A 24,987-nucleotide genomic window follows, 5' to 3' on the forward strand; every position below is an offset into this window, starting at 1 on the left:
GTGGTATCTTGGATTAGGGTACTGGTGGTGGAGATGGAGAGAGGGGACAAATGGGAGAGATAATTAAGAAGCAAAATCAAAAGGGATATTGGTGGTGGATTGGATGTAAGTGGGTGAGAGAGGAGTGGGGAGGGTCAGGAGTGACTTGTAGGCTTTCAGTCTACGCAACAAGTTACTAAGTTAGGGCCACCAGAGTAGAAGCACCTTTGGACAGACCAGGAATTTGGATTTTCACATCCTTTTACTAAATCCAAAGAGAAGTAATGAGTAGGTAGTTGGGAGCTCAGAGGAGAGGTCAGGATGGAGTGTTTACATTTGCAAGTCATTTGGGCTCAAAGCCCATATGATGAGCTCAGAGCTGGAAAGAGGCCCTGGATCTAAGTTCTCAGGGGATTCCAACAGCTAATGAATAGATGGAAAGATGAGTGGACTCGAGAGTAAGAATGGGAGGCCAGAGGGGGCATACAAATCAGAAGACAGAAATTCCAGAAGCATTGGAAGGGTCCATTTTGAGAAGGAGAGAGTGGTCAGATGCAACAAGTATTGTTGAGAGATCAAGTAGGATAAGAACAGAAGACGGGCAAAGACAACGCTGTTCACCTTCACGAAAGCAGGAAGGAGCATGTCGCAGGAAGGGTGGGAAGGAAAGAACTGGAGCCAGGGAGGCAAGAGTGCTTTACAAAACTGGCTGAGGGAGAGACAATAGTACAGTAGCTGGAAGGGAACTGGGATGGAAGAGTTTGAGTTTTGCCTTTTTTTATTACGGAAGAAGATGTTGATGGGAAGAGTGTAGGTAAAAGGGAGACACTGAATACTTCAGAGATGGAAGGGGTCAGGCCAAAGCATTGAGTGAGAAGTGTCTTTTCTATTCCTTCCAGAAAACTTTCACTGAAACATTCCTGCCAGGTTCGGGGAAGAGGCCTCCAGTGCCCCCTGGAATTTTGCTTTTTCCCGTAGGGTATTTTTTGCCCAATGCTGATTGCCTATCTACTCAGTAGACTGAGCTCAAGTCAGGTCTGGGAGGGATGTGTGATGTTCACCATGTGTCACCAGCCTGGCACAGTGACTCTCAAGTGTTTGGTCTCAGGGCTGCTTATACCCTTAAAAATTATTGAGGACCCAAAAGAGCTTTTGTTTATGTGAGTTGTATCTATTGACATTTGGAGTATTTGAAATTAAAGCTGGGAAATGTTTTAAACATTTATTTATTTATTTATTTATTTATTTATGACACAATTAAACCCATTGTACATTAGCATAATAACATATTCATGAAAAATAACTATATTTTTCCAAAGAAAAACCATTGAGAAGAATGGCATTATTTCACAACTTTGACATATCTCTCTAATGCTGGCTCAAAAGAAGCCAGCTTGATTTACATATCTGTGTCTATATTCTGCTAGTCATGATACTGTACAAGGTCCAGGCTTTGGAAAGCTCCACTGTACATTTATGAGAGAATGAGAAAGAAGAAGGCAAATAACATTTTTCATTATGAAATGGTTTTGACCTTGAGACCCCTGAAAGGGTTTCAGGGACTCTCAGGGATCCTTGGACTATACTCTGAGAACCACTGATCTGACCTGTTGAGAGGACCATATGAATTATTTCATTAACCAGAGCTTTGAATACATTCCCAGGGATTTCCATCTCTCTGTCATGCTTTCCAACAAAATACATAGCTCAGGGCAACAATTATAGAATCCTTATGATAAAGAACTTCTCATTTAGCCAATCTGCCTTTAATTATTGTTCCCATTTTCATCCCTTTAGTCAGTTAACAGCTTCTACCATGATTTTTGTTCGATATTGAAATTATTTGGTGTGAAATGATTTATAAAAACATAGAAATTTCACCAAAAGGTCTGTCCTTTTGATGGTTCCCACAATGAACAAACTAGTTTTATATAAAATATTTTTATGAGGGTATTATCAAATTTAATTTCAAAAAAATTAATTCAACTCCCTTGAGAAATGGTTCCCTTGTTTATTATTAATCAGCAGAAATTGTTTAAACCATACTTCTTCCAGGTGCATGGAACCATTTCAGTTTCAGAGGACTGGGCAGGGAGCCTGATGTTTTTAGGTTCATGGTCCTATTCACATTAACCTTCTGTGTCACCTTGACCAAGTCACTTCCCCTTTGGGCCTCATTGTTACTTTCTCTATAAAACTAGACCAGTGGTTCTAATATTCATGTGAAGGAGCAATTGGAAGTCAAGGGCTTTTCCTCGAATACCATATTCTTTGCTGAACACCATAAAATAGTGGCAAATTTAGTTAGACTGAGTGGAATAGGAACAGTTTTAGACTTAAAAAATATGTATTATATGATCCCTTACTGGATCAAATCAGGGGGCACAGAAGTCCATTAAAAAGAAAAGAAGAGAGGGGCACCTGGGTGGCTCAGTCAGTTGAGTGTCTGACTTCGGCTCAGGTCATGATTCTCACAGTTGGTGAGTTTGAGCCCCACATTGGGCTCGCTGCTGTCATGCAGAGTGCGCTTCAGATCCTCTGTCCCCCTCTCTCTGTCCCTCCCCTACTTGTGCTCTCTCAAAAATAAATAAAACATTTGTAAAAAAAGAAAAGAAGGGGAAAGAAAAGAAAAAAGTCATGCAATTAATCATGGTCAACTATTTGCAAATTATCCTCATAAATATTTATTTTCTATTTGTTTATTCCAACTTACTGTCAACCTTCATTTGCAATGCTGTGGCTTTTAGAGTAATAGATGGGAAGAAAACTTTAAAGAAATTCTGTCCATCAACTACCTATGCTAATTGAATAAAGTCCAATTTTAAACTATAGCTTTGAAAGCCCTCAATTTTGCATGGGAAACAACAAACCTTCCTCATGAAAGGAAGGTTCCTATTGGCTTTAAAAAGCCTAACATCCTATGCTTTTACTATAATTCTGGTGTTCAACAAACAGACTATGAGAACCAAAAGAGCTTCTAGTCAAATTCCTACTTATAGATAAAGCAAAGCCAGACCTAGAGAGATTCTGGGGTTTTCCTAAATTCACCTAGCTAATAGGCAGCCAGGTGGACTTCGATCCCAGGTTTCTTGCTTACTGGTGTACTCAGTATTTTTCCACTCTACAAGCTTGCCTGATAATAAATAGCACATACACTCCAGTGCACATATAGTTCATTGTCTCTTGGTATTCTATCATCATTTGTAACTTAGCCAACAATTATTTCGGTTGAGAAGTTGACATTAGAAATCTCATCTCTGGCACATAAGATTCTTATTTGTTATAAGTTAAGATTTAATTAAAATTCACTTAGTTCTTTTTAAGCTAGAAGAGATGGAAAAATATGCAAAGCAGTGAATTTAATTATGAATTGATTAGTCCACTGTTCTATAAGTGTCTGTCTTCTTTTTGTTATCCATTGTACGTGCGATTCATTCTTGTTTGGTTTGTGAGCTATAATGAAGTCTATGTGTTTGTCGTTGAGATCAGCAGTAAGTCTGCATTTATCTATTGTAGTGGATGACAGAAGATCTCAAAAAGAAATTTCTGATTGTCCATGGGGAGAAGACTGCTCACATCACTGTTGGAACCCTAAATGACCTTCTGAGAATGAAGTACCCCAAAGCTCCTCGTGTGATGGGGAACACCTCCCTTAGTGGGCAGCAAAGAGGCCTAAGTTCCCACTTCTTATATTGAAAATCAAAGTTAGTTAGAAATCAAAGTTAGAAATCAAAGATTTCTTCCATAGGAACTCATAGAATTATGTTAAGAAGATGTGAGTTGTAGCAATTCTGTAAAGAAGATGTGAGTTGTAGCATCTAGTCACAAACAAAAATACCTACCTGGTGAGTCAAACCTACGATTTTGCCCAACGGATAGCCAACTTGTTATACTAATATCTCTGGCTCCTCAAAAGCAATTTGGCCTCTCATTCCTACTCTGGCATGCAGTCGGATTTTTCTGAGGTTAAAATTTCCATTCTTGAAAGCATCAATAAATAGTTAAATAGTTCTCTCAGGATCTAGAGTGAAGAAATCTGCAGATGGGTTTACTGCTTAGGTCAGACTCCACTCAAATATGGAGGAGATTGCTGAGGAGAAAAGGCTTCAATTGTCACAGTTTTATTTCACTTTGCTTATTAGGTCTAGGCACTTCTAGGTCATAGTGTTGTTTGCAACAGAAAATCTAGCTGGCTTCTTTTCCACTCATGATAATTCCACTCATGATGGTTCTTCTACCTTTTAAGGCGTGATATGAAGTTTAAAGAAGTTTTCCATCCAATTATTATCTCTCTTGCCAGGATTTTGGGATAGTTTGCAGTGACTAACACAAAAGAAGGTATGTTCCGTTTATTAGAACAAAGTCCTTATGTTGCAGATGTTTCTGCTACAGAAAGCTAAGGCTATTTGACATTAACCAAATCACAGGATCGTGCCAATGGAGGAAATCATATTTTGTCCTGTAATGCTGAGCCACATCTGATCTTTTAAAAAGAGTATCTCCTAGATTCAGGAAATCCTGGTAGAGAGTGTACATCCTCTCTTGAGACTCCCATTTTCTGATCATAGCTGGGGCTCCACAAATGTTTGTTGATTCATCCAGAAACTCAGTCAGCTGTCTCTAACCACCTCCATTATTCAGGGAGTCCTTCCCCTGCTGGTTCCCTCCAGCAGCAGATGAGAGCAGCTACCACGTCCTCTGTTGAATTGCCTGCAGCATTTTCACCAGGTGTTTCTTGTTTTCCCTCCTCCCACTCAGCAGAACCAAGTTCAGTGACTGTCCCAAAGGTATCCAACAAGGAGAGGCATGTATTTTTTTGATATTCACAATTTAGGGCTCAGTTCTCTAGATCAGTATTCTTCTGTGAAAAGTACAGGTGGAATAAAATCATGTTGAAACACTCATTTGTTTGTTAATGTCATAGTTATTAAACATTTACCCTTTGCAAGGAACTGGGTTATATGCTGGTAAATCAAGCCTACTGAAAAAGACATGGTTTCTTCCATAGGAACTCATAAAATGATGTTAAGGTAGACATTTTATTTTATTTTTTTTTTTTTTTTTTCAACGTTTATTTATTTTTTCGGACAGAGAGAGACAGAGCATGAACGGGGGAGGGGCAGAGAGAGAGGGAGACACAGAATCGGAAACAGGCTCCAGGCTCTGAGCCATCAGCCCAGAGCCTGACGTGGGGCTTGAACTCCCGGACCGCGATATCGTGACCTGGCCGAAGTTGGACGCTTAACCGACTGCGCCACCCAGGCGCCCCAAGGTAGACATTTTAAAACATAATTGTAGAGCGAAATAATAAGTGTGATATTTGACCTTTATATTTTCCTTTATGATTAATGGAATCTTCCCCCACAATCTAAGGGATGCTTTCCAAATTGTACTGTTTGGGATTAACCCGGTTATAGCAATTTTTAATTTTAATTATGGAGAATTTGGAGATTTTTAAGGAAGAAAAAGACAAAAATACCCATTTCATATGCTGCATACATTAATTTTAAAGCTAGATATAAAGTTATAAGCACTAAGTAAAATAAATAACTTGTGTACTTATCCCCTTCTTGACACTTTCTCCTGTATTTTCTATTAACAAGTTGGTTTGACTTTATGAGGAAAAATAGGGTTTTTTTAAATGTTGCTTTCTATCTTATAGAAATGTACGGATTAGATATGTACAATAAGAGCATGGGTGATACTAGTGAAACTTCTATATGCCATTTTATGCCATTTTCTAATATGCCATTTTCTGTCACTGTTAGAGCCTTTGGATTACTGGAAAATTGTAGTTCACATACACACACAACCCCATCTGTTAGTGTTACTGATTGACCTATGATTTCAATACTGCAGAGTCACTTCATGGTTCTCTGGCTTTTAATCTAAGAGATTTATTTTCTCAATTTTTATTTACTTTGCCTTTTAAGTTGGATCATGTGTAGTAAACATCCTTCAAAGCCTAAATAAATATCTGTTTTATAATCTCAAAGAGCAGAGAGACTTCTATATGCAAGCATTCAAGTCAAATCATAGTCATGTTAAAACAAGTCACGTTTATGTCCTGAGTTTACAGCACAATATAAAAAGCCATAGAAACCAGGACATGTGGATAGTTAATCATCTTTCTAGATGAATCTCGAGCTAGGATACTTGTTCTCAGTTAGCTGGTTTGGTAAGCAAAACAGAACCATTTTGAAAAACTTCTGCCCCCAAATGAATTCATCAGTCACATCTATTTATGCATATGAAAATTAAATTATCTTTAATCAAATGGTCTTTGCTCCCAGAAATACTAAAAGGAGACCTTATTTAAAATGAGAGCTGCAAAGTTTAGTTCAGGTTCTTTTTACAAGAGCTTTTGCTTTCTGTCCAACTTCCCAAAATTAAAGCATGAGCTCCCTCTGCTGAGTGAATTAACATATGTCAGTGAAACATTTGTAACATTTATAACATCTCTAACATTTGTGCATTGCCTATTATGACATTATGATCTTAGAGATGAAAACAATTATGGATTATAAAAAATTTTTCTTCTTTCAAAACTGATGACTCTGGGGACGCCTGGGTGACTCAGTCAGTTAAGCATCAGACTCTTGGTTTCGGCTGGGGTCATGATCTTGCGGTACATGGGTTCAAGCCCTGCTTTGGGCTCTGTGCTGGCTGTGCAGGGCCTCCTTGGGATTCTCTCTGTCCCTCTCTCTCTGCCCCTCCACTGCTCGCGTTCTCTCTCTCTCTCTCTCTCTCTCAGAATAAATAAATAAACTTAAAACAACAACAACAACAACAACAACAACCTCATGACTCTGATATGGGGTAGAATGGAAAGGTAGAGAAAAGTAATTTATGAAGTAGAGATTCATTAACTTAGATTTTTTTCCCAAATGCTGACCCATGCAGGGCATGGCAACGCTTTGTAACCACCATTAATCTAGTTACCAGGAAGTGTATGCAAGACCCTGTTCTCACACCTATTAACATGGCTTTGGTTCTTCATAGCACTTGTGATATCTGAAATTACATTACTTATTTATTCATTGATCTGATTATGACTGTCTTCCCCTACTAGAAAGTTAACTTCCTGATAGAAGAGACTATCGCTCTCAGCCCCCAGAACAGTGCCTCACACACAGTTGGTCTACAGAAATACTTGTTTAATGAATGGAAGGAAGAATGAAAGCAAACAGGCAGGTCTGTAATTACTTATTGTCACTTAGGATTATGCTTCAATTACAGAACAATGCAGTGTTAATCATATGGAAATGGACACAAATTTAGTAGGAAATGAAAGAAGGGAGAAAATTAAAGAAGGTGTGGTAAAAGAGGTATGGAATTCAAACCCAACTTTAAAGATGGGGAGGGTTCAATCAAGTTAGACAAGGAAACAAGCATTTTGCTAGGTACTGGGTATATAATAGTTTATTAAAAAAAAAAAAAAAAAAAAGACCTGGACCTTGCCCTCATGAAGCCTACAGTCTGACAGTGAAGATGGATGTCAAACAAATAATCGCTCAAATAAATGGGGGGGGGGGGGGTCAGTTAGGGAAGACTTTTCCTAGTGGTGATCAAAGGATAAATGGGAGCAACCAGGTAAAGAGGGTGGGTGTAGCATGTGCCAAGGGCCAGAGACAGAAAAGAGTACTGTTGCTGGAGAGTGCGAGGAGAAGGAGACCGAACTCCCAGCCTGGGGAGGGGCACTGTCTTCGTCCCAGGAGCAAGAAGTGGTTCTAATGTTTTCCTTAATTTTTCAGGGATTCTAAGTTATTTTACTCTTTTTACTATTTTCTGTATTTATGAGATGGTCTGTTACAAATATGTGTTACTTTAATATTAGAAATAATGAGGGGCGCCTGGGTGGCGCAGTTGGTTAAGCGTCCGACTTCAGTCAGGTCACGATCTCGCGGTCCGTGAGTTCGAGCCCCGCGTCAGGCTCTGGGCTGATGGCTCAGAGCCTGGAGCCTGCTTCCGATTCTGTGTCTCCCTCTCTCTGCCCCTCGCCCGTTCATGCTCTGTCTCTCTCTGTCCCAAAAATAAATAAACGTTGAAAAAAAAATTTTTTTAAAAAAGAAATAATGCAATATTTATGAAAAAGAAAGGGAGTACTGTATGCCCACCATAGCCTTCTTTTCCTGCTTGCCTTATGCTTTTCCAGGCTTACAGAATTAATGAAGGTAATCTCACTTTCAAGCTGACCCCAGGTGCTGGCCTGAGCCTGACCAGATGCAGGGCATCCTGGGACATGCCACCCTAATGTTCCCAGTCACAGAGACACAAACATAAATCATCTGAGGACCCTAGCTCAGGAACACAGCAGTATGTTCTCTTCACCCACCACCTGGGTGTGGGCACTTCAGTGAGAATATCTTATCATTTAATATTTGTACTGTTTCCTGCCATATCCATCTGTGTTTTTCACATGGCTGAATCAGATAGATTCCTTAATTTCAGACCTTTATTGTGTAAGCCACATAAATGACCAGGTTTTGGCTGAGGTAGGAGGTACTGCCTCCCTGGTTCCCCTACCCATGACCCACATTTGTCTGCTAAGGATCTCTCCTGTCCAGAAAGGTCTGTATTTAACAGTGCCCAAAGGGGTTCTTCATCTTGTTGTCTTATAAAGACAACTAATGGTTTCATTGACAGCAACTGACCTGGTAACAGAGGCAAAGGAGTACAACACAATTCATTCAGCATTTTAGGGTAATTTTATATTATAACAACTACGATGTATAACAATAACTATGAAATAGCAACTATAGCATAACATACTGCACATAACTTTAAGCTATAACACATGGCAGAGTTATCCTTGTTAACTCCAGATCTCTCTGTATGAAAGAACTGTTGTGGCGGGTGGGGGGCAGGGAGTGCCTGGGTGGCTCAGTGGGTTAAGCATCCAGCCTTGGCTCAGGTCATGATCTCGAGGTTCGTGAGTTCAAGCCCTGTGTTGGGCTCTGTTCTGACAGCTCAGAGCCTGGAGATTCTGTGTCTCCCTCTCTCTGTGCTCCTCCCCCACTCATGTTCTGTCTCTCAAAAATAAGCAAACATTTTTTAAAAATTAAATGGTTAAAAAAAGAAAGAAAGAATTAAGAATTGTTGGGTTGTGTCTGCAGCCCAGTCTAAATCCTCTTCTGGGAGAACTGTGGCCTCATATTTCTGCTGGCATCCCCTGAATCAGGTGATGTTCACATTCTGGCTGCCTGAGTTACAGCGCCTGCATCTCTCTGCAAAAGCCTTTAATTGGGGAGGGTAATCTCAGTCCTTATATCTGCAATCCATTGTTCAAAGTGAATTCCTTAGAGATGGAACCCCTCATCAGCAGCCTTCCCAGGGGACAGCCTCCCACCCCAGATGGGAAGGCTATGACTGTGTACCCCACAGGCCATCTCTCCTCCACCCCCACTTACATCTGACTCTGTTACCTGTCAGCTCTGAACTACCTGCATCTGTACTGCAGCCATGGGAGGGATTTTACAGTGCCTGGCTGGGAAGGTAGAAATTCTTCTTGTCCTGCATATGTCATTGCCTCAGGGATGCTGCCTGGTCCCCAGTTTCAGTCATGCACTGATTCAGCTCCTGCATTACCCACACCTCACCATCTCCCCGTGTCTCCATCCCAACCCTATCTTAATAAGTTCAGGCTGTTAGAACACCACAGACTGGAGCTTATAAACAACAGAAATGTATTTCTCACAGTTCTGGAGGCTGGAAGTCCAAAATCATGGTGCTGGCATGTCACAGTCTGGTGAAGGCCCTCTTCCTGGTTCATGGCTGATGCCTTCTCACTGTGTCCTCAGATGATGGAAGGGACTAGAGCACTCTCTGGATGTATCTCTCTTATAAACTGCTAATCTTATTCATGAGGGTTCCACCCTTGTGGCCTAATCACCTCCCAAAGGCTCCACTTCCTAATACCATCATCTTTGGGGATTAGTATTTCAACATATTAATGGGAGGGGGGGCAAACGTTTTAGTCTCTAGGAGCTCCCCACCCCACTACCTACACACCCTACTCTCCCTACATACCCGCTGCCAACTACAAACACCTTACTCTGCTTAATCATTTATTGTCTGTTTATGCAAGTTACACATGCATCATTTCAGAATGAATTCTTCATATATAAATCATAATCTGAGTCCCTCCAACTCAGAAATTAGAAGTGGGTGGTGTTGAAGTGATTTTCATTATTTGTCTTCATAGTTTCTGTCGTGTAAATAAGTTTTCATGATTCCTGTAAAACATTTTAGGATTTGCAAGGAAACCTCTCATGCTGGCATTTTTTTTCTAATTACCCACAGTGAAAAGAAATGTTATTCTCTGTTTAATTCAGCATGCACAGTAAAAGCCCCAAGGTTGTTGATTAATCTTTCTTTTGGTCCTTAGGAAGCCCCTATTATGAGCAGACGTTTAACTTATAATGCCAACCCATTTTGGGTATAGGTAACTGCATCCTCAGTGTGGTTTCAAAAGGCCAGCTGCCAAACCCCCTTATAAGTGCTGATGGCAGTTTTATAAATATGTTAAACACAGAACTGTGGGATAATATGAAGCCTCATTTATGTCCCTAGATACAGAACTAGCTTTTCTTTTGCTATGGATAGAACTGAAAGCCCATATATCATGTGGATAGTGAACAGAAATGAGACACTTTAAGTAATCAGGAAGTACCAGTGAAGCATCTCAACTTGTCTTTCTTCTTATCTATTCATTATCAAGAGAGAAAACATTTACAATTGAAATAAGTTTGTGATTAGTGTTATATAGCAAGGCTATGATATAATGGAGCATAGTTTTATTTTAGCGGCAGATTGATTTTAATCTTTTTGACTTTCTGTCCTGGATTTCTATGTTTAGGTTCCTAAGAGTGCATTTACCTTTTTTTAAAGTTTATAGGTTGGAAAATTTTATGGAAAAATTTTTAATTATAGTGGAATCCCCAGAAGAAGATTCATGAGGATTACAAGACATCTTTCATGGTATCAAGAGCCAATTGGATATGAAATATCTAATTTTATACTGCTGAGCTTGTCAGATAAATTAATTGGAAAGGAAAGTTCCAACAGGACCAGCCTGGGAAAGTGGCCCCTATGAGGTGAAACTGAAGACAAAACAGAACACTTTTTGGTTTACAGACTACACAGGAAAAATCTGTCTCTTTCTCACTTGACTTTTGACTAAAAAGTATATTAGCCAGTCTGACTCCTGCCTCATCCATTAGGCTGGTTCCTGAATGTCTTTTACCTCTCAAACTCACCTTCAAAGGATAAAGATTTGTCACCATAGGGACCACAAGTGCCGCAAGCCCATCTCCCAATAGAGTTCCCAAAATGTCCGAGAAGGCCAGCACTATTGAGATAAATGTGTAATCTCTCCTAAGGAGACTGCTTCAAAGGAAATGACATTTATTTGCATGTCTGTGTTCCCAGATTTGGGTTGTAAATACTCACATGACTTTGTGGCCATCTTTCATGTACTAATGTCACTGTTGTCATTTGTGTTTCATTTGTTGATGTCGCTGTTCTCATGAGTAATATACCCGTGTTTCCCGGTGTCCCTCCTGAGATATTTCCTCTCTTTAAGCTTCTACTCTTGCTTTTCACACAACATACCCATCTGTGTTTATTGTAATATTTACCCACTGATTCAGGCTGTTCTAGCCTATACATCACTGTATAGAACTGGAGAAGTTGTGCTCTGTTAGCCCAGGCAGAAGACTGTTTTCCCAAAGCAGGATTCCAGGGATTCTGGATGTAAACATATCATGAGAGAGTCATGATATTATGTGTGGCTATTTTTCAATTTGAAAAATACTTTAAAATTTTAGAAAGCATTTTTATAACAAGAATACCACTAGATCTAATAAATTATAAAGTCATTTCAGTAGTATATGGTATCTTGAAATGAAATGTTTTTTTCCTTCCATGAAGAGAAGGTATGCCAGCAAATTCCTTTAAATTATCATTTTCTTGATGGAGAAACAACTGAAGCCTTAAGCCAGACAAGTCCTACTTTCTGTTTCCATTCCTGTCTCTAAAAAGGTACAAGATTATCAAGTTTATGATGTCTACTTTTATCTATTTTAATTGCTTTATTTTTATCTTGAATTAAATTTAATATAACAAAAATGGAATTTTCAGCAAATATTTTATATGTGCCTCGGTGCAAACAATAATAATAGATTAAATATTAATCTGCTTCATTAGAGAGCTTCAAGACATTACATTTTCTTTTCTTCAAACACTCTGCTAATCTAGGATCACTGAAATCACAAATCATGTCGTTGTAAGAGACTAATTAGCTAATTGTATAGGTGAGGCATTGAGGTGCAAAGAAATTTAATGATTTCAGTGAAATTTCACAATGAGAGGGAGGCAGAACCAAAACTCTTGTATAATAAAAATACTGCAACTTAATAACATAATCTTTTTTTTTGTTATTTTTTTTTAGTGCTTATTCATTTTTTTTAAATTTTTTTTTAACGTTTTATTCATTTTTGAGACAGAGAGAGACAGAGCATGAACGGGGGAGGGCAGAGAGAGAGGGAGACACAGAATTGGAAGCAGGCTCCAGGCTCTGAGCCATCAGCCCAGAGCCCGACGCGGGGCTCGAACTCGCGGAACGCGAGATCGTGACCTGAGCCCAAGTCGGCCGCCCAACCGACTGAGCCACCCAGGCGCCCCTAGTGCTTATTCATTTTTAAGAGACACAGAGAGGGAGGGGGAGAGAGCGTGCAAGCAAGCTTAAATGGGGGAGGGGCCGAGAGAGAGGGAGACAGAGAATCTGAAGCAGGCTCCAGGCTCTAAGCTGTCAGCACAGAGCCCAATGAGGGTTCGAACTCACAAACTGTGAGATCACGACCTGAGCAGAAGTCGGACACTCAACCGACTGAGCCACCCAGGCACCTCTGAATAGCATATTCTTAAATTTTTTAATGAAATGTTTAGGGTTAGCAGGAGCACACCAACAGGGGGCAGCAGAGACCTCTTCTGCCTGCCTGTATTTTATTCCTAGTTTAGGAATGTAGCTTTTTCTGACAAGGTTTCAAACGTGACAAAGCCTACCAAGGAGGCAGATTTGTTATGATTTCTTGTTGTCTACTAGTGGTGGATGGCAAAGTGGTATCTCTGGGGCCTTCTCTTCATATTTTATTGTAATTAAATATGTGCATCCTATGTTGCTGGAATCTTGCTGTCCCACCCATCAGAGCCCAATGGATGACAGGGCCTCTGTTCCTAGGTTATTACTGAGTTGTGCAGCTGTCTTTTCAGGAAGCTGGCATTTAAATCACCAGCACTCAAATCTGGATTTTCCACTGAGAATCCTTTCTAATAGTCAATAAATTAGGCAAAGTAGAGCAATGAAAGTAGGAAACTGCCAGGAATTCTCATTTGCATTTCCAAGCAAACACCAGCAACCATAGTCAGGTTGGCTCCATGGCTTCAAGGTTGGAAATGGGGGGAGCAGTTGGGAGGGGAAGATGAAAGACAAAATCTGAGTGCAAGTACAAAAGACTAGGCTGAACCAGTTCCCTTCCCTTCCTATAAGGTGCACTGGGGTCAGTGCAGGCTCCCTCTTCAGGCTCTTTCCCATGCTTCTACCCCTTTCCTCCTATAGTCCTCTCTGCCCTCCCCTGGGTCTCTCATTTGAGACCTTCCTGTACTTCCCAGAAAAAACTTTGTTTCCACAAATAAAGGGCCAGTGCCTATTCAGGCACTTGTCTTCAGCTCCCACTAAAGAAGTCAGTCCTACACCCAGTTCAGCTATGGAAATAGGTTTCATCAACGTTAACCTGCACTTATCCAGCAACACAGATTAGTTTTCAGGGACATCTTTTCCTTTATGTCCCCTGGAGTCTGAATTCAACCTGCCAGCTTCAAAGTCACTTTTTAAAAGTCTTGGGGAGGTAGGCCCTTCATTGGGTTAGGGGCAGGGAAAGCATGGGCTGAGAAATTAATATAGAATGTGCATGTACACATATACACATATATATTTGCACTTTCTTAATATAAAAGTAAAATGTGTCCTTTAATAGATTGACATACATAAAAACAATATACAGGAGAAAATTTAAATCTGAAACTTAACCACCCATGTACAGCCATTGTCAAACTATCTTTAAAATACTAAAAATTTGATTCTCATACAAATCTAAAGCACGTGTCAAAGACTTCTCTAACTCATTAATGAGGGAAGCAGCAGGGTGATAAACTGAATGGAAGTGAATTTGAGAGGTTGAGGGTATACAGACACTGAAAAAACAGTGACAGAAAATTGCTGTTTAGATGAAGAATGGTTGATATCTTACAGAGATACAACTGTAAGCTTTGAGAGCAACACTGATTTGATTTGCTGCTGGAAAAATCTATATCATGTACCTCACAGAGTCTAGGTTTTGCTATTTCAATAGTAATAATAACTTAAAGGAATGTCCTAAAAGGGAATCAGATAATCAATGGGTGTGTCTGCTAGACTGTTATACCATATGACGTGGAAAGATATATAGTCTTTTTTTTTTTTGCCTTTTTCCAAGTTTTGGGCAGTTTTTCTTAATACGCAATTGTTATTTTAATAAATTTCCTTCCATTCTTAAGATTTTTCGAGTGCATATAAAAAATAAAACACATATTTATGCAAAGTGAGGGTTAGCTTGTATATATCATATATTATTTCTTCTTTCACTTAATAATGTATCAAACATTTTTCATGTCACTAAATATTTTTCAAAAACAAAATTTTGTAATGATTTTTTTCTTTGCTCAAATTTATGTGCCATCATTTCTTTAACACCCCATTGTTGAGAACATATAATATTTTAGTGAATATTTTAGTACATAAATCTTTATATACATTTCCAATTGATTCATGGAGTTTCTTTCTACTTTTTAGGCCCTCAATACTTGAGAAATAGCCTTAGAAAGATTGTTTAATTTACACTCTCAGCAACTGGATATGATTACACTCATTCCATCACACCCTTACCAGCATTGGGTATTATGTACTTCTAAACTTTGACAGTTTAGAGAAAATGATATCTTATTTTGATTAGCATTACTTTATTAGTGCAGTTATACCTTTTTTCAGATGTTTATTGACCCTCTATAGCTCTGTTATATTTTTATGCCAATGAAATTTCATAAAAATGATCACTAAAGATAGGCTTAAAGAACAAGAATACAACAAAGGGAAGCTGGAAGCCTGAGGGCAATGTAGGGGAAAGGATATTGCAGCTGACCCCTGTGGCTGGAAGCAGGACTTACGGCTGTATGTGTGCATATGACATATGGTCATTTGCATGTGACCCTCAGAAGCCCAGGCTAAACCACACTGTATACCCACTACCAGGGAAGGGAAGATAGAGCATTGGTCAGATTTGTTTCCCAGATCAAAGAGCCTGGGTCTCCCACTGGCATCAGCTAATCTGCTGTAGCTGGGCTGGTTGTAGGTCCATGTAGGTTTACCGGATGGCGGAAAAGAACCTGTTATTTGGAGAACTGCCTGGTGCTCATCCCCAGGATCACTGAAAGACATTGGCAAGGAGTATTCACTGTGTAACTGTAGTTACACAGAATCACAAAATTTAAAAACTGACATTTTGTAAGATCTTCTTTTTTTTTAATGTTTATTATTTCTTTTTTGAGAGAGAGAGAGAGACAGAGCTACAGCTGCCAAAGAGCAGAGAGGGAGGGGAGACACAGAATCTGAAGCAGGCTCCAGGCTCCAACTTGTCAGCACAGAACCTGATGTGGGGCTCGAACCCACAAACTGTGAGATCATGCAGGAATCAAACCCACAAACCATGAGATCATGACCTGAGCCGAAGTTGGACGCTTAACCAACTGAGCCACCCAGGTGCCTTCTTTTAAGATCTTCTGTTCCATTATTACAGGTTGTCCCATTTGCCTGAATGGGACTTTATCCTCACTTGCAAATTCAGAGTCCCAGGTCAATAGAAATTTTTCTTCTCTTAGTTTATAAGTTCAAAATAGACTTTTTTTTTTTTTTAGCTGAAAAGCGTGGATCTAAGCTTACACCTTCGTTCTATAGAATGAACTTAAAACAAACAAAAACCCCAGCCCAAAATTACCTATAGCAGAGCTGGGACTAGAATTCATGTCTCCCAGTTTCCCATCTGACCCTCATTTGATCAGCACTGCCTCCCTGCCTGAGGGTAGACATTACCCAGTCTGGCTCCACATTTCCCAAAGTTTTAAGATAATAGTAACCAGAGCACATGGGCTCCAACCAGCCAATCTTGGAAAATTTTAAAAGTGGTCTCTCACTAACATTGGTTTTATAAAACATACATGTTTTCTCAGAAAACAGTTTTCCTGTATGCTAGCTGTCACAGAATCAGTCTTCATTCATGGTCTAGCCCCTTTCCCTGCCTCCTCTTCTTTACACCTACCCTCCTTAGCTTTACATATATTGACAATGAGGAAGAAGAAAAATCCAGTTCAAGCTAAATAGACTCACTTGGAAAGTCCTGCATCACATAGGGAAAGATCTACACTTTTCTTACCAGATGTTTTCTATCTCATAAACCAGTTGGGGTCAAGTTGCTTTATTTTTTAAACATAGTGTGTAGATGCCCAGTGACATTCCCAAGACCCAGTTGGGCACTTCATGATGCATCAGTCACGTGTTAAACATGGCATGGGAAAGGCTGTATTTTGTAATGACATGCCTGCCTTGACGAGAGAAACTTTTCCTGGCCGTGGTAACCAGCACCAGACCATATGCTGAAAATCATGTAATAAATTAAGGGCAGAGTTGGAAAGCCATTAATACCTAGCAGGCACTTAAAGCCTAGTTATCTATTAACAATCTTCTCAACTTAATACACTGAAGTATTTCACAAAAAAAGCAACCCCAACATTTAGCTTAGTACAAGAAAATTAAAAAAAATTTTTTTACATTCATTTTTGAGAGACAGAGACAGAGCACAGTGGGGGAGGGGCAGAGAGTGAGGGAGACACGGAATCCAAAGCAGGCTCCAGGCTCTGAGTTGTCCGCACAGACCCGACTCGGGGCTCAAACCCACAAACTGCGAGATCATGACCTGAGCCGAAGTTGGACACTTAACCGACTGAGCCACCCAGGTGCCCCAGTAAAAGAAAATTTAAAAAGAAGAAAGAAAACTGGGTTTGGGAATGGATAAAAATGCAACCCCTTTCCGGGATAGAAAGCTAGTATCTGAAGCACCAGCTGTTTTATCTCAGAATGTAAAGGGTGAAAACAACTTCCTCAGCTCATGAGATCCCAAAGAGCTATAATTCTCTCTCCTGTTTTTCTGAATGTCCAGCTTCCAAAGAGCCTGAGTTCCTAAAAGTGCCACTGATTGAGTATCGGTTTAGGAAACCTCAGGGATACGCCTCCAGTAGAGGGTGAGAATAACAAATGCTCTCCTGAGGATGCTTTTTTTTGTCTTCCTCTGTATCCATCAAAGCCAATGGTTTCCACTTCCCTTTATGGACTTGCCTGGTGGTGCTTCTGTGAGTTAGGGTGGGTTCTTGGGATTCCACATAGAAGGGGGCCACATCATGCAGTGTAACACTTGGCACCTTTAGAGTTTTGTTTCCTTCTCAGTCCCATGGATGCCCCTGAGGCCCTGGCATTGCCTGGTCCATGTGAAAACTGCTCGGGATGTTCCCAGTAACAGTGGCGGCAAAGAAGAAAGACTATACAGTCCTTCAGCACAGGACGAGGTAGGACGATGATAGTGTCTGAGATTCTCACAGCATTGTAATAATACTGGCAGCTGCTGTTCCCTAGTACTATTTTCCAGGTGCCTTTATACACATGACCACATGTAGTCCTCCTAACAATCTTAGATTATTTATTTGTACTAAGCAGCTAATTTCAGAAAAAATTTAAGGCAGCTAAGAACCCTCTTAAGTTGATACAGATGTCTCCATTTTAAGATGAAGACACTGAGACTTAGAGAGTTCTAGTAAATTGCCAGAGGCCATATAGTTAGTTGTGACAGAGCCAATATTCAAACCCAGCCCCAGGGTCTCTCCCACAAGTAACCCCACACACATCATCCCAGGGCATGTTGTCCCTGGCCCAGGAGACCTTGCTGGTGTACATTTTTGTTACTTTCTGGCATGTTACTTGGCCTGTTTTTTTTTTCTGCAGGTGATTTGTGCAGAGTCAGAATGTCTGTATTGTGGCTGCTGATTCATATGCTTATGCCAGGCAGGTCACAAACAAAGGGAAGATTGTGTACCAAGATGTGGACCCTGTGATTATGGGCATTCAGCCAGAATTCAATCAGTCTTTGGTCATTTAACTGTGATTCTTTCCAGAAAGTTCCAAAGCATATTGTTACTGCGGCACTTGTGAAACCTCTTTATCTTGTGTGGCATTTCCCAGCTGCTGCAGAGATATAACACAGACCAGAAAGCATATTTTCTCCTAAAAATTTCATTCTGCCTTCTTTCTCTTACTGCTACCTGGAAATGTGTCCTCTCAGCCCACAGCAGATCCATAACTGTGCCTGCTGCCGTAAGTATTCCTGGAATGTTTCTGGTTTTCCTAAAGGGAAACCACTAAGGAATGCCCCAGATTCCAAATTTGACATTCAAACCTTGGAAAGTTCAAATCCTTGTCCTTTAACATTTTTAAATTTGAACTTTATTTCTCTCAGCTCCTGTCCCATATTCCACCTACCCTAGTCTCTGCCTCTGTTAAGTTTTCTCTCACTCCATATAGAGAACCAGCTTACCACTGAATGTGAGAACTGTCCCCTTTTTTTCTGGGCTCTTCTGTACTTTTCGCCAGGTTCCAAGGTGAAGCTGCAATCATTCCTTTTGTGCATTTCTGATAGAGCCTCTAAAGAGGGAAATAGTCATAGGCCAATGTTTGTATTACATTGGCCAGGGTAGGAACCCTGCTAGACATCCTTGGCCCCTTTACCTAAGAACAGAAACTGAAGATTTGTTTACAAATGAATACCACAGAATCACATCTCACTTGGTGTCAGCTTCCAAGTGAAAATCAAAAATGATCAAAATTAACCATAACATCGTAACATACTGCACCACTACGCCAAGATAAACAAAGATAAAAAGGATTAAACTTTAAATATCAGAGACGAAATCCAAAGAGTAAAAGAGGAAATCATGGGAGAATTCCTTGACAGTATTTCTAACTATGATTCATACTCTGAATTCCATAAAAGAAAAGATTAATAAATTCAATTACATACAATAACACACTTATGCATAAAGAAAATATAAGCAAAGTTCAAAGACAAGCACCAATTGGAAAAATATTTTTCAAACCACAACACAGACAAGATAATTTCCTAAATATTTAATGTTTTCCCAGAAATCATGAAGAAAAAGCCAATACAGGGCTGCTGTGTGGCTCAGTCAGTTAAGCGTCAAATTTTGGCTCAGGTCATGATCTCACGAGTTTGAGATCATGAGTCCAAGCCCTGAGTTGGGCTCTGTGCTGACAGCTTAGATCCTGGAGCCTGCTTCAGATTCTGTGTCTCCCTCTCTCTCTGTCCCTCCCCTGCTCATGCTCCATCTCTCTCTCTCTTTCACAAATAAATAAACATTAAAAAAATTTTAAAAAGAAAAAAGAGCCAATACAAAAGTGGACAAAGGATGCAAGCAGACAGATCACAGGAATAAAATATAAATGGCCCTTTTATATATGAAGAGATGCTAGGTTTTACTACAAACAGAAGAAATTCAAATTAAAAGCTACAATGAAATGAATACCATTTTAACCTATCAGATTGGCAAAAATAGTTTGACAACATATCCAGTTGCAAGCTACGGGAAAAAAACAGGTAGTCTCTTACTTTGCTGATGGAAATGTAGACTGGAACAATCTAAGGAAGGAAATTTAGCAATATTTATTAAAATTCCAAATGCTTATGCCCCTTGACCCAGCAGCCCCATTGTGGGAATTTATCCTGCAGCATAGCTTGAACACATTCAAAATATATATTTTCAAAGTTGTTAATTGCAGCATTGTTTGTAATAGCATATAATATTAGAAATAATTCATGTCCATCCATCAATAGAGTGAAATTTTGTGTAGTTGTATATATTTTTAAAAAAAAGGAATGAAGACATTCTCTATATGCAGATATAGAAAGATCTCCAATTTGTACTGGTAAGTGAAAGGAAAATGCAGAAAATGTTTGTACAAAGGAGGGTCACAGTAATATTCATATTTGATTATATTTGCATATAAAACTCTGGAAGAACACACAACCTAACAATGGCAGTCACCTTTGATAGTGGTAGGTAGAAACTAGACGGAGGGACAGGGATAGAAGCAAGATTCTTTATCAAATACATTTTTTTTGTTTCCTTTTTAAATCATTTGAATGTGTTTTCTACTTTTGAAAAATAAAAATTTTAAAAACATTGCAAAATACCTTAAATTGTCCCATAAAGTACAGAATACAAGGTTTCATACATATGATCCTATTCCATAATGTTTATGCAGACTAAGGTTTGAGAACACTTGACTAAAATAAGGAACAAAGTTTAAGTTGCTATGGAGGTGTTAAGTATTGAAACCATTCTCCTTTAACATGCCTGCCAAACTCCTGGCTGGGAGTGGGTGAGAATTCTAAAAAGCACCTGTTTGCCTGGAGGGATTAGACTAATCTAATACTAAGCCTCCAGAACAAACCTGTTTGTTGTGAGAATTAAAGGAAATGAAGGAGTTCCCATTTCAATGCAGGTTGAAGTTTATAGGTAAGTTAAATATGCAGATGATGGGACTCCATGATATGGTGGTGATATTTTCTAAACCTGTGCCAGGCCAGGGTACATGATCTGAAAAGTGCAGCTGTACCCATTGAGACACTAGGAGGTCCTGTCTAACATCTGTGCTGTCCTAGGGAATTCTAGGAGTGATGGTTAACATCATGTATGGTTTTCAGAGTGAGGGATGTGGAGGTGACCAAAGTCAGAAATCTTGAATTACACTACATTAGTAATGCCTTTTATTTATCTCCCAAGGTGCAGTACAACACAAATAACTCATTGGGCCTACAAAAAAAGAAAAAAAACTGAGAAGAAAGAAACATTGAGAGTGCATTCCAATCCACTTATCACATCATTGAGGTGAATTAAGTACTTTTTCATCATGAGAGTTTTTAATATACTGATACAATTTTAATCAATAATGCTGATTCTGTAGAACTTGGGTGCAATCAACTCATCTTAACTCTTCTTGTGGAAATTAGTAAAGGGATGGACCATCCAGAACCTCAGACTCTGAGAGGAGGGGGGAGGTTTTATGAAGGACCTTGATTCCTTGGCCAAAAATGGTTCCATAGGCTATGGAACACATTTGAGATTTTGAATAGGAGGATGATGGGATCAAAACATCCCTTTCCTGAATCTGACAATGCATTTGGAGCCAAGAGGGAAGAGAGTGTCCATGGTAAACAAGTTGAAGTTCATTATAGTATGCCAAGTGAGAGATAATGGCTGGTGCACTGGAGTGAAGAGAAGAATATAGGGACAAACCACTGATTAGGGTGCGAAGAACAAAGGAGGATCAAAGAAAACCTTGAAATCAGAGATTGGTTGACTGGGGCAAAGGTGGTATCATTAATGGTGTGGGAGACATCATGATCTGTGTGGAAGTAAGGGAAGATGAGGGTTCAAGGGCTGGCAGGGCATTCAAGGGGCATTGTCCACAGGCAGCTAGAAGGGAATTCTGGTGCTTTGAGAGATGCTGAAGCTGGAGTTGTGGGTTTGGGAGAAGCCATCGTAGTGAATTAAGGTCACCAAAGAAGAGAATACTATCTGAAAATCTAGTTTTAAAGTACTTTTAAATAAGAAGACAAGTACTTTAAGACCAAAATCTGAAGTAAAGGAAGTAGGGAGAAAAGCAATTGGTACTATGATTGAGTAATGAAAATTATAGCCACCAAACACATGACAGAAGCAGGAGGGAGAACAGAAAGAGGAGAGATGGCCTGAAGATAGAATCTTTAGCAGCACCTTCAGTTGGAGTTATTATTAATTCCCAAACTTCTGTCACCTAGAGAACTAAAACTATGAACCTAGTAATTTCAGGATGCCAATCCTGGACATTCAGGGGTGTGAATTCAAGAGCTGCCCATATATATTTTTTGATACCAGGTAGATTTAAATTTTATATTGATGGCAGGGGTGGGGGAGCGGAATCACTAAATGTATCACCAAGTCTTTGCAATTGCCCTGATACTTTTCTGCACCATCTCCAGCTTCTGGAACACAAACTTTATTTTCTAATACCTATGATTAATTATATATTTCTGAAGTTTTTACTTCCTACTTGGGTGAAATTTATTTTTTTTTTATAATTTTTATCCTCCACTCCTTCTCCCTTCCCCCCAACTTCCCCTCACATACAACCGTATATTCTTCATAGCTGAGGTCCCTATGGGTTTTAGGGATGCCTCTTTCAGTGGGTGCTGAATTGAGGTTGGGGATTAATCTTTTTAGTAACTAAGTGAACAGTGTGCAACTGGCTGGTGTCAGTGCTGAAATACAGGTCTCATTGTGCTGTGTGACGTCATCTCTACCCCCAGGCAGTTTCACTGTGGGAGACTTTCTAATTACCCGTAACTCCTCAAGTTCTTGTGTATAATAATAGCTGCCTGCGAAAACTTTGCCAAATTATAATGAGACTTTGAAATCAAGACGGGGAAACCCAATGTTATCCCCATGAACTGGAATATTTATGTTTAGTAAAATGCACTAGCATTCTGTTTAGAATATATTTAAATTAAGGATCTCCAAAAACAAGAGCCTCATCTGCTTGCTGTGTTTAACAGGAAAAGTGCACTTTGGAGGACAGGAACATTTTTACATGGAAACTCAAAGTGAAAGTGAAGTGGCAAAGGCAGAGGATTAAAACATGGACCTATATGTGTCATGCCAGGATGCAGCATTTACACAGGTGGGTTTCCTTTCCAGTCATGATTTTGGGGTCATAGTTGATACATTTCTAAATGTGGTGTTGTCATTTCTTGATTTATAGCTGTAGAACCCAGGTATAAGATATAATGCGTAATGGACATTGAAATAAGGATAGAGGCAAAGCCCAGCCCCAAATTGTACCAGTCTCCTCTAGTCCCCCGAACAGTACTCCTCCCCTTCTTATCAGATGATGGCTGCCTCCTTCATCTCCATCATCATCATCACCATCATCATCACCATCATCACCATCATCGAGGCCCATTTCCCTTCCTCACCCCCACCACACACACAGTCTCAGGGAGTAAAGGAATCCTCCTGCTTTTGGGGGGGCCAACCCTTACACCAGCACCTTTGGTTCCACTCACTGTCTACAATTACCCCTTCTATATTCTTTAACTTGCATCCCTACTGCCTTGTTCTGGTCAGTCCATAAACTCAAGTCTGTCCTATCCTTACAGGTGACCTTGTCTTGATCCTGCTTCCTCTTTTAGCTATTGCTTCTGTCTCCTTCCTTTCTGAGACAAACTTTTATATCAATTGCCTACCTTTTCTACTTCCTGGCTTCCCATTTATGCCTCAACATACTGCTTCTGCCAAGGCCACCAGTGGCTTAATAGTTCTCCAATCAAAGAGACACTTTTCTGTCCTTTCTACCTTCTGCACTAATGCCATCTACATTGCAGGCCATTTGATCCTTGCAAATGGATATCTCTCCGATATCTCCTTAGTCTCTTTGCTCTTTCTTTGATTCCTCTCTGGGCTCCTCCATTTCTACCTGTCCTATTATTCTTTTGGGATCCCAGATCTCTTTGAGAGTTTAGGAGTATGGACCTTTCTCCCAGAGAAACAGGACATAAGCAGCCACTATCAGCTACAACAAACAACCCCCAAATCTTCACGGATTAGCACAATCGTGGTTGATTTCTTGATTGGACAAAGTCTGATGTGGATGTTCTCCTAGGCACGTCCTCCTCCAAGTGTGACTCAGGGATCCACCTCCTTTATGTGACTCCACCATCTTGGCTTCTTCAGCTTCCAGCTGCACAGATGGGAGGTCAGGGCAAATGAAAGATACATATGATCCTTCCCCCAATCCATTGGTCAGAACTTGGTAACACAATATCACTTAGAAGCAGGAGAAGCTAAGAAATGTGGTTAGCTACATGCTGAGAAAGGAAGAGAATTGGATATTGGTGAACACTGGGGGTCTCCCAGACTCCTTGAAACTTAAATTAAGAATCTGATAAGATGCTGATAGAAATGTATGAAAACTCATACTACAGCAGGAAAAAAGCTACAGAGGAGTTTGACAAGCAGAGTTATTGGAAGAAGAAAGGAATGGCCATTATCCCTATGAAATGCTTAGTTAGATATCCAAAGACATTTTATTATCAGGTAATTTTCAGAAATGCTTCTAAGTCTGAAACAATTTGTTAAGGCCTTATAATAAAAGATCTTTTGGTACTAATTTTTAGAAAACTATTGATCAACTCCCAAGGTTTTGGTACTGGTTGGCAGATTTGTTTCTATTGCTATAGTGACTACAGTGCTATTGGTTAATGAACAATTACTAACAACAAGGGAGATCTGCAAGGAAAACTGATACTAAAACCACCAAAATTCTAATGTACAGATAATTTTGAAGACTACCTTAAGTCACAGTCCCACTTATATCTGTTGTCATGGCTCTTTGTAACCCCTTAAGTATTACTTCTGGAAGGCTTATATAACCTACAATACCTGCTTTGTACCACCTGCTCTTGGTTTTTACCTGGTTGCAGTCACACAATGGTAAAACTGTTGCTTTCCCTTTAGGGCTCCTCATTACAGGCTATAGGCTAACTCATCTCTCTGTATAGCACAAGGCATAAATGTCTGGATGGATGGATGGATGGATGGATGGATGGATGGATGGACGAACAGATGGATAGATGATGGATGGGTGAATAGATTATTACATAAATGAGAAGGTGAAACAACTTTTGTGGGTATTAGGTCTTCCTTTCTAATGTCTTTGAAATTGCTTTACTAGTTCTAGAAAAATAAGATCCATGT

The sequence above is a fragment of the Lynx canadensis genome, chromosome C1 (genome assembly GCF_007474595.2).
Source record: "Lynx canadensis isolate LIC74 chromosome C1, mLynCan4.pri.v2, whole genome shotgun sequence".
Classification (NCBI taxonomy): Eukaryota; Metazoa; Chordata; class Mammalia; order Carnivora; family Felidae; genus Lynx; species Lynx canadensis.